The 12717-nt window shown below is 45.6% G+C and overlaps 1 long non-coding RNA gene across 1 annotated transcript in view; it reads right to left on the bottom strand.

The window, feature by feature from the left end:
• LOC308182340 overlaps positions 1 to 12717 on the bottom strand; it is a 45346-nt gene that overhangs the window by 16900 nt on the left and 15729 nt on the right. The gene's annotated exons all lie outside the window — the stretch shown is intronic.

Genomic DNA, 12717 nt, shown 5'->3' with positions numbered 1-12717 from the left:
CAGGGTGAAGTCTTGCAGGGTCTGAACACAGTGAGCAGAGCTGGGAACTTGTAACTGAGTCCTCCAACAGCCACAGACATAGCAAGTAATGAACTATGTCCAAGCTCCATCCCTGGAGTCCAGTCAGGAACAAAAAGAGAGAGGAGCAGAGACAGGGCCGGAAACAAGACTACAACATTTTTTCCTTACTCACAGTAATTCATGAGAATCATGATGGATTTTTAGTGCTAACAGTGATAAATTACTGCTTACATTTATATGTCCTAAACTAGCACAAAACCATTTACACAACTCCTGCCAGTAATACACGACTTTGCCCAGCATCTGCTATGATGGGAATGCAGCATGTTTTTCACAGAACCACAGAATCGTTTACAGAATCACAGAATCACAGAATCGTCTAGGTTGGAAGAGACCTCCAAGATCACCCAGTCCAACCTCTGACCTAACACTAACAAGTCCTCCACTAAACCATATCACTGAGCTCAACATCTACACGTCTCTTAAAGACCTCCAGGGGTGGTGACTCAGCCACTTCCCTGGGCAGCCCATTCCAATGCCTAACAACCCTTTCGGTAAAGAAGTTCTCCCTCATATCCAACCTAAACCTCCCCTGGCACAACTTTAGCCCATTCCCCCTCGTCCTGTCACCAGGCACGTGGGAGAATAGGCCAATCCCCACCTCGCTACAACCTCCTTTAAGATACCTGTGGAGAGCGATAAGGTCGCCCCTGAGCCTCCTCTTCTCCAGGCTGAACAATCCCAGCTCTCTCAGCCACTCCTCATAAGACTTGTTCTCCAGACCCCTCACCAGCCTCGTTGCCCTTCTCTGGACTCTCTCAAGCACCTCGACGTCCTTCTTGCAGCAAGGGGCCCAAAACTGAACACAGTACTCGAGGTGCGGCCTCACCAGAGCCGAGTACAGGGGGACAATCACTTCCCTAGTCCTGCTGGCCACACTGCTTCTTATACAAGCCAGGATGCTGTTGGCCTTCTTGGCCACCTGAGCACACTGCTGGCTCATATTCAGCTGATTATCAACCAATACTCCCAGGTCCTTCTCCGCCAGGCAGCTTTCCAGCCACTCATCTCCCAGCCTGTAGCACTGCTTGGGGTTGTTGCGCCCCAGGTGCAGGACCCGGCACTTGGCCTTGTCAAACTTCATACAGTTGACCTCAGCCCATCGCTCCAGCCTATCCAGATCCTCCTGCAGAGCCTTCCTGCCCTCGAGCAGATCGACACACACACCTAACTTGGTGTCATCTGCAAACTTACCGAGGGTGCACTCAATCCCCTCATCCAGATCATCGATAAAGATATTGAAGAGGACCGGCCCCAGTACTGAGCCCTGGGGGACTCCACTAGTGACCAGCCTCCAACTGGATTTGACTCCATTCACCACAACTCTTTGGGCCCGGCTATCAAGCCACTTTTTAACCCAGCGAAGCGTACGCCAGTCCAAACCACGAGCAGCCAGTTTTTTGAGGAGAATGTTGTGGGAAACGGTGTCATTTAGGTTGGAAAAGACTTCTAAGATCATCTAGTCCAACCTTCATGTCGCGGTCTTGACAGGATCCACAAATGATTCTCACATCTGATCTCTGGGGCATGATTTGTCGTATTTTGAATTTGAAAATAAGGACTGTAATCTCCAGCACCATGGCACAGATTTCCTTCCATTCTTTCTTTGTGTCCTTACAAACCCTGTTCTGTGCTCTGGGAGCCCAGTAGGTCAGATTTAGAGAAAGTAAACACTCTGAAATGAAAGTAGGTAAAGCCTTGCACAGGGGATTTAAGCCTTTGTTAACTGCCCAGCTCAAGCATGAGGCAGAAGACAGTGGAATAGAGCGCAGTGGAAACTGGCACAGCTTTGCCGACAGTCTCACATAGGCTATTAAAACCAGATCCACTTGCTTTTGACTACTGAATTTGCCAAGTAGAAGGAGAGGGTATTCTGACAGGCTCACCAGGGTGGGACCAAAGCAGCCATTTTTTAGAACATACCCTCCTATATGAGACACAGTCATCCAACTCTGCCAGGAAGGAAAATCCTATCTGCTTTAGTGAGTGCCTGAGGATTTGCATCCCCGGTATAGAGTATTTCATATTTTATAGGCTGTCTAGCAACCTATATCTCCTGCAGAATACTGATGTCATCCATAGGGACAGAACTTTGGTGCGCTCAAACATCTGATTTCTGAAGAAGGGTTACAGAAATGTTCAGCTTGAATACACTGGTATCACAAAGACAGCCTACCTCTCTTCTGCAAGAAAGCAACAAGTTTTCTTATCACCAGATCTCCTTCCCAGAAAGGTACTTACTGAAATACTCTCAGAGAATCATGCCCTGCAAAATTATAAAAGCATCCTGATCATAAAAACAGATGGTCAGCAAGCTCCAGGATGTCAGGAAAAATGTTGTTAGCACAAGATAGAGGGAAAACTACTGTTTCACAGAGGAATACCGTACACTATGGAAATCACTTCTACTAGAAGATGAGAAGCCTCCTTGCCTTTTCTGAGAGGATCATGGGAGCAACTATAAAGGTAACCTGGATAGAATGGGAAAAACTGTCAGAAAATGTCTTCAAAAATGTCTGCTAAAACACTGACAGAAGCAAATGCATGCCAGTCTGGGAACTGCAGCCTGGGAACCAGGCCTATGAGTCAAGAGCATCCTTGAAAGGCATAGCTCTTCCTAGGTGTAGATGTGTACCTAAAAACCTGAAGATAACATCGATAAGGGTAAAATGAAAGAACTGTAACAGCTTATTGTCTGCAAAGGAGAAAATAGTCTGGAGAGTAAAATTTTGTCAGAGAGAATAGAACATCATCATCTATTGTTTGTCTCAGCTGAAACATAGAAATTACCTTTGGCCCTCTTGGCCACAAGGACACATCACTGGCTCATGGTTAACCTGCTGTCCACGAGGATTCCCAGGCCCTTTTCCGCAGAGCTGCTTTCCAGGAGGTCAGCTCCCAACTTGTATTGGTTATGGGGTTATTCCTCCCTAGGTGAAGGACCCTGGACTTGTGCTTGTTGAACTTCATGAGGTTCCTCACCACCCAGCTCTCCAGGCTCTCCAGGTCCCTCTGAATGACAATACAGCCCTCTCTCTGTTGTATCAGATACTCCTCCCAGTTTTGTGTCAACTGCAGACTTGCTGAGGGTGTACTCCATTCCATCATCCAGGTCACTGATGAAGAAGTTGAACAAGGCCAGACCCAGTACTGACCGCCTGGGGGGCACTGCTAGCTGCAGGCCTCCTACTAGACTGCACCACTGAACACAACGCTTTGAAGTCTGCCAGTTCTCAGTCCATCTCACTGCTCACTCATCTAACACACACTGCCTGAGCTTGTCTATGAGGATGTTATTGGAGACAGCGTTGAAAGCCTTCCTGAAGTCAAGGTAGACAATATCCACTGCTCTCCCCTCATCTAACCAGCCAGTCATCCCATCAGAGAAGGCTATCAGATTGGTTAAGCATGATTTCCCCTTGCTGAATCCATGCTGACTACTCCTGATCACCTTCTTATCCTCCACACGCTCGGAGATGACCTCCAGGATGAGCGTCTCCAACACCTTTCCAGGGATGGAAGTGAGGCTGACTGGCCCATAGTTGCCTGGATACTTCTTACTGCCCTTTTTGAAGGCTGGAGTGACATTGGCTTTCTTCCAGTCCTCAGGCATCTCCCCTGTTCTCCATGACCTTTCAAAGGTGATGGAGAGTGGTAATTAAGTGTCTTAATTAGACACTTTTTAGGGTGATTTGACACACACCTTTTCTGGTATTGTTTTGATGCACTTAGTACTAGTAATTTTATAATATTTTTCATAATCTGTCATGAGTATAGTCTTGGTAAGTATCATAAGCATATTCATTGTTTTAGTATTGATAAGTTTTGTAATCCATAACATGTATTCACTGACAGAGCATTGATGCTTGTTGAACCTATAATACTAATCTGTATTTGCAGTTATATTACTGACTTTTACTACATCCAATTGCTTTCCTACTAGTTCTAATTGCTACTACTATTAATTAGTGCTATCCTCTCAATATCTACTACATGTATATATTTGCTTCCTGGTAATAGCCTGTTCTCTGTACACATTTGCCTTTTAGTCATAGTATATTTGCTAGTGATGCTATTTGATAATCTGTAATAAATAGAAATTTTAGAAAATAAAACCTCTGTGTTCTTGTGCATTACAGAATCAATCCTATGAACACACTGTTGCAAGCTCATTACACTCGCAGGCTGGGTAACCCTTTAGATGATAACACATGGAGAAAAATCAACGTCTCTCATGAAGAAACAAGAGACCACAAGCTCCCCTAAAAACATGGACTATTAAGCAGTTGTAAGAACTCAGCTCATCATTGCTTCTGAATTCGTTACCAATATTTCAAAAGCAAACAGTTTATTTGAGGTCAAGTGGAATGTTTTTTGAATTGCCCAGAGTTTGTTTCACTGTTCCACATATTTATTGTCCTTTTAGATGAACCTCTTTAAAGACTTTCTGCCCCTCCCCCCCCAAGCTTCCAGTTTTACCAAAGAAAATATAAACAAATTAAGGCATACTGTGCCAAGCTCTAATATGAGCACAGTGATCCATGTTTGTGTTTTTAAGTCATTTGAAACACCAAGCACCATTCCCAAAACATTCGCTTTTTTTTTTTTTTTTTTTTCCTCCTGGCAGCAGAGACATCTCAAGGAACATTGATCTCCTTTAGACTTCTAGGAACCTTTTTCTCCCCTTGCTTTGAGTGTTACAGTGAACCTGGTTAGGTTTTAGAGCTGCATTGATGAAAAACATTTCAAATAAATTAAAAAAACAACAACAAACAAACAAAAACAACAAGTCTTACTGACTGTAAAGCTCATTGATTAAATACGAAAAAAGTGATGTGAGTCCAAAATGCTTTCCACAGGTGGGCGAGTCTCATGATGTGCTGTGAAGAGGGCTAATCTCTTGTTCTCCCTTGATAAGAAAAAAGAGAGGCATTTGGAGCCAAATCCAGAGCATGCTACAGCAGTAGTGCCAGGAGACATCTTGCTAAGCACTACTACAGAGTTATCAGAAGTAAGGACTGGGTAGCTCTGGATGTGCCACACATTGTGGCTTGTTCTTTCTGCTCCACGCCTTTGGTTAACATAACCAGGAGACCACCCTCCCATGAAAAATATCTAGCTATGAAAGTTCTCTAAATACATCAGAAGACTCGAAATCTCACCCACACCTTGGTGCGGGGCTGAGCTTGGACCCTACATCCCATCTTAGAATGCTTCTTCTCCTCAACAACCTTGTGTCCTTTGTGTTGGGCTTTTCCATCTCATTAACATCCCATAGGAGTAAACCCCAGGTACAGCCTACCCCACAGCCCAAGGAGACACAAAGACACCTCCACAGGATCACTGATGATAAAGGTTGATGCTCTTGGGGACACTGATGGAGATCAGGGGTCTGGGTCAGAGGTGGGGGGGTCTGTGAGTCCACTGAGTGTTGTTATAGGGCATTGGGAGGCTAGGGAGGGGGAGGAGGTGAGGCTCCCCATATCAGCTTGGGGGAAGTTTAAGCCTCAGTGTATGCAGCCAGAGCACCCCTGGAGTCTGCCTGCTGCTCCAAGGCAACAGCCTGAGGGGTGGCATGTAGGGACACCACATCATAGGTGAGTAACTCTAGGAGAAAAAACAGTATGAAGGCATCTCTCTTAGCTCCTTCCTATACCAGGCCCCACGTGCTGCCCATCTGTTGACATCTGCATCTCAGAGAAATTAGTTGTCTGAACCCAAATCATCCGCTATTTGATTTTATGGTAAATACCATCACTAAAATACTTGCTATAGTTGAAAATTAATACTGAAGCTGGAAAAGATGGAGAGCTGTAGAGGAACTGCAAGGTAGGCAAAGGAGCTCACCCATAGTGTGTCAGTGAAGGTAGAAGGGGAGGTGGCAAGCTGGACATACATGCCTAGTGTAGCTCTTCAAGGGTGAATGTGGGTAACCATCTCCTTTGATAGTCTTCTCTGAAGCATTTCCTTTCAGTGCCTGGTGATGGAGAGACTGTGAAGGGGCTGATCTAGGTAGGACCCACCCAAAATGGGAATAGGAAGATGTGGAAAAGGAGGAATCTGAGATCACTATGCAAAGGGCCAGCTAGCGGCCCTGAGAGCCAAGGCGGTTCTCAGGGAATTCTGCACTTTGAGGGCCTGCTTTTCAGGGGACTATTCAGGTGCATATGAGAAGTGTGTTTGTCCTAAATGGGAACTGTCTGAAATACATGCAAAACTCTACCTTGACAAAGGTATCAAAACAGGTCTTGAGTCACACAGATCTGTGTAGGAATGGAATTGGAATGGAAAATGGTACATGTATTGTGGGAAAAGAATGGAATTAAGGTTTGCAGCACAGTCACACACGCTGGATTGCTCATTCTTCTGTTCCCGTTAGCACATACATTCTGCCCATCTGTTAACACCTTTTTGCACTCTCTTTTTCTATTGCTTCTTTCTTCAGCCTGTACTGCTTCTGCAGCATAGAGAATGTGTTGCCTCCAGAGACTATTAAATGTCCCACCCAAACCTCTTTTCTTTTAAGTCAAAGGGGCTGCACTATTCAAAGTCAGAAGTGAGGAAAAATCCTCCTTTCCTCAGAGAGCCTCTGCAGATTGTCTCATGCATCACAGTTTGGATACTAAGTCACCACCTGGATATGTCCTGAAAAGCCTTTTTCAGGCTTGCACTAAGTACATCTCCACAAGGTCCATTTGTATGAAAGTCTGCCAAGGAGGCTCATGTGGCTGGGTTAATGATCAATGGATCCTTGTCTTTGAGTGATGCAGATCTCACAGAACTTCACCTCTGCCCCACAGAGTGTTAAGAAGTGTGTATGAAAAATCATGTTGCCCTTATTCAGGACATCTGATCCTCTCCAAACAGAATTACCCTAAGCTCCTTCCTATACCTTGTTTTTACTCTTTCAGTTGACACCTGCCATCACAGCAAAACAGGATGGAATGCCTGATGGCATATATCCAAAAATGTTGGATTTAATAAAGAATTAGGCATACAACTGGACCTCTGATGCTTATGGCATTTGGATCTTATAACAGAATCTCAGAAAGACTTAAGCTGGCGTGGATCTCTGGAGGTCACTTCATCCCGCCTTCTGATCTGAACAGAACTAACTTCAAAGATAGAGCAGATCTAACTGGTCTTGTCCAGTCAAATTTTGGAACTCTCTGAAGACTATACCAGCCCTGGCCACCTCCACCAGTGGCTGATGTCCTCTTCATGAACAATACTTTTCCTACGTGCAATCATACTTTCCATTATCGCAACCTTTGTGAGCTGCTTCTAGTGTTTTTGCTGTGCATCTGTGGAGTTGAGTCTCCATTATGATCCGCCTTTCAGGTAGCTGAAGACAGAAGTTTGATACTCACTGACACCTCCAGGCTGAAAAAACCTCCAGGCTGAATAAACCAGTTCCACCTTGTACATCATGTGTCCCTCTTCCTGATCATTTTAGTGTGTTGAATTTTGTAAGATCCCTGTTGACCAATTCCTTCAGCTTGTTTAGATACCTCTAAATGGCAGCTCTGTCTTCCCCAGGATGGACTGCACCACTTCTGAAATGTTCCTGGATCAATGGCATGGTTTAGAATCACAGAATCATAGAATATTCCAAGTTAGAAGGAACCACAGAAGGATCATCGAGCATACCTTCTGTCTCCACACAGGACTACCTAAAAATTAAACCATATATCTGTCTGTTGAAAAATCTGTATCTAATCTTGTGCATCCTGTGATTTCCCTGGGCAATTGGAGAAACCAAGGGAAAAAACATACACTTTGTAATGATGGCCAAAGGGGCCCCTGGACACCTTGCTTTGTCTGCCAAGTGCAATACAAGGGGAACTGCAGTACCTAAATGTATGAAAAACACCAGGACATTTTCTCTCCATTAGCTATGTCTGACAGTGGAGACACCTAAGGTGGTGTGCTTCCCCCCCAGTTCAAGCCCAAAGGTTTCCATCCTAGGGCACCTTTGTCTGAAGTCACTTCAGAAAGAACCAAATAACTCAAAAATACATTTTGCCATTCTAGCTGTATTCTGTCCTTGGTTTACTTGTCTGTGTAGGTGATGTAAAGCATCTGTGCTTCAACATGTCAAAAATCAATATTTTGATAGGCCTTGAAAGGCACTGTGGTGGCAGAGCTCATGCAACAGCCCTGTCAGTGGGGCTGACACTGCTGAGCACCCCTCCACCCCTCACCAGCATTGCTGGAGGAGTTGTCCCAGGACAATCCACACCAAGGCACAGCTATCTCTAGGGCACGAGGGGTAATACATTTTGTTGCTTATTTGTAGCCAAAGCCAGCTCAAGTTTTCTCAGCAGTACAGACAAAAATCCACTTCTGTGGCTGTTAGAGAGTTAGACGGAATGACAATGGTGAGCAGGGGCCACATCCGGGCTGTTGATTCAAGAGAGACATGGCAGGGGAAGGAGAGTGAGAGAGCAAGGGGATCTCTTTATGTGCTCACAGAGATGCTTCCTCCTCGGTTCAACAAGCAGCACTCCCTGCTGCCCTGTCCAACCTTCTGCTCACCACCTCACACCCACCCTGGTTTCTGGGGACAATGAACTACAGAACGTCAAGGAAGCAGAGCAAAGAGCTTGTCCTACAACCATGATCACAGAATCTCAGTCCCATGGTCCCTATTTCTACTGCTCACTCTTAAATCTCCCTGGGAACAGCCAGCATATGCCCCCTTCAAAGGACTGGACTGTGAGAGAGACAGTCATCTTCCACCAGGGTTTTTCATTTATATATGCACTGTCTTTACTACTCAGACTGTGTTTTTTATTGCCTACAATACAGCTCTCCACAGCACAGCCCCTCCTTCCGCCTAATAAGAAGCAGACGTTTCTGGGCAGGGATTATTCTGGCATATTTGGGATGCAGAATCAGTAGGAGCTAGGCTAAGTCCCGGTTCTTTCTCCCATGGATACACCATGTATATCGCCCCCGGGGATTTTTTCATCCCAGGCTCTCCCAGATACACTCTGGTGTTGTGTGCCCTCAGGATTATTACAGTTGCCTTGATCACAACATTTTTCTGGGGAGAAAAGGGGCACAGCACAATCTTCTCTGCCCTAAGCAACAGGTCTGTGGCCCTCAGTGCTCACCTATCTATCTCCTCAGTAGGACTGGTTCACTACTTGGTGCCTGATCTTCCTCCCACCAGTGTCCCTGGCTCAGCCAGTGCCCTCTTACATACACAAACCCTTAGGGCCATGCAACCTCCATGCATCTTCTCTGCTGCTAATCCACGGACTATGGAGTATGTGGGCACAGAACGATCAACTCACACTTTCCCAGGTTAGACTTGGAGCCAGTGTTGTTTGTGAGACAGATCCTGGGGCAATCCCACCAACAGATCTGCAGTCTGTGGGACTCAAAGAGTTTCTAATTCCTCTCCAAGTATAGTCTGAGGAGTGAAGGGGATGAGGATGTAAGAACTGAAACATTGCTGTTTACACTGTTGTTAGATTTTACGTTGGGCAAGCTATGACTGAGCTAACCCTGGTAGGGCTTCATTGAGCTTTCCTTCACCGCTTCACCATCACCTCTTCTCCAATAACTTCTCCAAGATAACCATTTTCTATTGCAAATGTTATACTCAGGCCCCAAAGTGGAAGTGTCTGTTCCTATTTCAGAAGTGATCAGACACCAGACAGCACCTAAGGCAACAGAACTCTTTCACAACACAAAATCACTCAAATGGAAAACTAGAGTGACCCTTCTTTATCAGTCAAATTCCTGAACATTTTATTTGTTTCTGAAGCCTGAGATACCCTCTAGGGATGCTAAGCAATGGGAACACCATCGTGTGCAAGCCAACGTCAAGCTTGTCAAGAATGGGCAACCTTCTTATTCCCAGTTATGCTTCAGCATCATCAGTGGCGAGGCTTTCCCCAGTAAACAGATCCAAGGAATTAAAGACAAGATGAAAAAGACAAGGCAAGGAACCTCTTTCCTAGGAACAAATTCTTCCTTAATTAGTCGTATGGGTCCAAAGACCTTACTGCAACAAAACATGCTGCACAGAGCTCCCATCTGCAATTGAAATTCTGTATTTGCCTTCTCTTCACTCAGGCTACTGAAGCCCACCACCTTGTGGTCACTGTTGTAAAGGCTGCTCTCCACCGTCGCACCTCTGAACAGTTCTTCCTTATTTGTGAGTAACAGATCCAGCACTGCATCCCACCTCCTGCATTGACTATTGGCACAAAGTACGTATCTCCAACATGCTCCAGCAGTCCCCTAGATTGCCTGCACCCAGCCCTGTGGCACTTCAGCCCCATCAAGATGACTGAGGCTCCTGAAAAGCCTAGCTCATAGCCAAACTTTTGGCTTGATGAAACATCTTTAGTTACAGTCTTCCCTCTTGTCACAGGATTCTTCACGTCACAGGCCTGAACTCTTCTCAGCAAAGCTGTAATACTAGCAGGTGCCTCCAGGAAGGTCTGTCACTCCCAAGAGAACAGAACAGAAGAGGATGTAGAGGGGGGTTCCTATCCCACATAAGGACAAAATTTCCTTCTGCCACAGTCATTGCTAAAGCATAGCTCAAATCTTTTGCCATATGTACTCCTTAGTAAACATCCTAACTGTATGGCTGCCATTTTCACATCAGTATGATCCATCTGTCCTACCTTCACTTTGAGATTTGCAATGAATTTGTTTTCTGTGGCCAACAGGTCAAGGGAGGCGATTCTCCCTCTCTGCTCTGCTCTTGTGAGACCCCACCTGGAGAACTGCATTCAGCTCTGGGGCTCCCAGCACAAGAAGGACAGGGATCTATTAGAAGGAGAGCAGAGAAGGGCCCCAAGGATGATCAGAGGGCTGGAACACCTCTCGGATGGAGACGGGCTGAGGGAGTTGGGGTTTTTCAGCCTGGAGAAGAGAAGGCTCTGGGGAGACCTCACAACAGCCTTCCAGTGCTTCAAGGGTGCTACGAGAAATACAGGGAAAGACTCTTCATCAGGGGTATAGTGATAGAACAAGGGGTAATAGTTTTAAAATGAGTGAGGGTAGATTTAAATTAGATATTTAGAAGAAATTCTTTATTATGAGGGTGGTGAGGCCTAGAGAAGCTGTGGATGCCCCTTCCCTAGAAGTGTTCAAGGTCAGACTGGATGGGGCTTTGGGCAATGAGGTCTTGTGGGAGGTGTCCCTGCCGTGGCAGGGGGGTTGGAATTAGATGACCTTTAAGGTCCCTTCCAACCCAAAACATTCTGTGATTCTATGATTATTCCAGTGCTAGGAATCTTTCTTTTGTTTTGAGATAGATCTCTAGTTCGATCAGGTAAGCTTGAATGCAAATCTTGCTTTTACAGTTTCTCCTAGTTTAATGTGTTTTTCAAATTTGTCTGCTCCATATTCCATCTTCCCTAATGCCATTGGTTATTAATGGGAGTGGATGAAGGACAAATCTACCCAGGCTCCCCTTTCCGTGCACCGTCTGCTTTGAGGGTCACCCTTGGTGTACAGCTTTCCCACCAAGAGCACAGCCAAGTGCTAGAACCAGATGCAGCAACTGACACTGCTGGTGCAGAGACGTGGGATGGAGCTGATCAAAAAACTTGCTGCTAGTTAGTACCCCTTCTGATGGTCCCTTAGACCATCCTCCCTTTCATTCCAGTGCCTCCAGGATGGCTGTCTTCACAAACTTGTATCTTACAAGTCCTATTGTGTGGTTACGCAAACAAACCTGAGACAGCAGACATCACGGGCAGCAGGGCTACTGATTCGCTGAGCTGGCTGGCTCTGTCCCATCTCCTACAAACCCTCCACTGTGTGATGCTCTGCATTGCGTTACCCTGCAAGTGAGAGTTTCTATGCTCTGTGTCAACAGTGACACAGACAACGGGGTACATGCTCAAACTCCTTATGTATCCTAAGCAACAAAGACACATACTGGGGCCATCAGTCTCACTTGCTACCCCTTTTCATAGAATCATGAGGCCTTTTCCTGCTCTCAGCCTTTCCATTCTCTGTCCTGGGTCATTTATAACACTGTTCCTTTAGCTTTTAAACCTGCAGCTTAATTTCAAGAGGGCTCTGCTATTTGTTGAGACACTTATCTAACCAACTTTTCATTACCACTCCTATAGCAACACTGAAAACTGTTGTACACCACGCATCCCGGTACCAGAGTAGGACACCAAATGACTTCCTCGCACCAGCTGTCTGATGTAATGTACTTGTTAATGACCTCATATAAAAATAGGTTTTACCTCTTTCCTTCTGCCACCTGCAAGGAAGAATGAGACTCTTGCAGGGCTACTGGGTATTTAAAAGGAAACGCTGCTGCTCCTGCAACTTGGGATTCTAAGTCTCACCCGACTGCCTGTATCCCACCAGCTATCACAGAAGCACCTGCTTCTAAATCAATTAAGAGTTTAAAAATTCTAGCTTCTGCCTTTGAGCTACAGCCACATAAACTGTTCTCAGCATTCTAACCCCTCACAATTCTCTCTGCCTAAAGCAGATTTGACAGTTTCTGCAGCATAAGCAGCAGGAGACTTCCTCTCTACAACCATCCTTTCATTCCTCCAGTGCAGGAAATGACAGCTAATGCTAATCCATCAGTGCCTTTATCTCCTGGCACCTGCCAGCTTTCCATGCAACAATTAGCAA

This window comes from Anser brachyrhynchus (assembly GCF_964034855.1).
Source record: "Anser brachyrhynchus genome assembly, chromosome: 24".
Taxonomy (NCBI): Eukaryota; Metazoa; Chordata; class Aves; order Anseriformes; family Anatidae; genus Anser; species Anser brachyrhynchus.
Note: the sequence above shows the minus strand (reverse complement) of the source record. Positions and strands in the feature narration are given on the sequence as shown.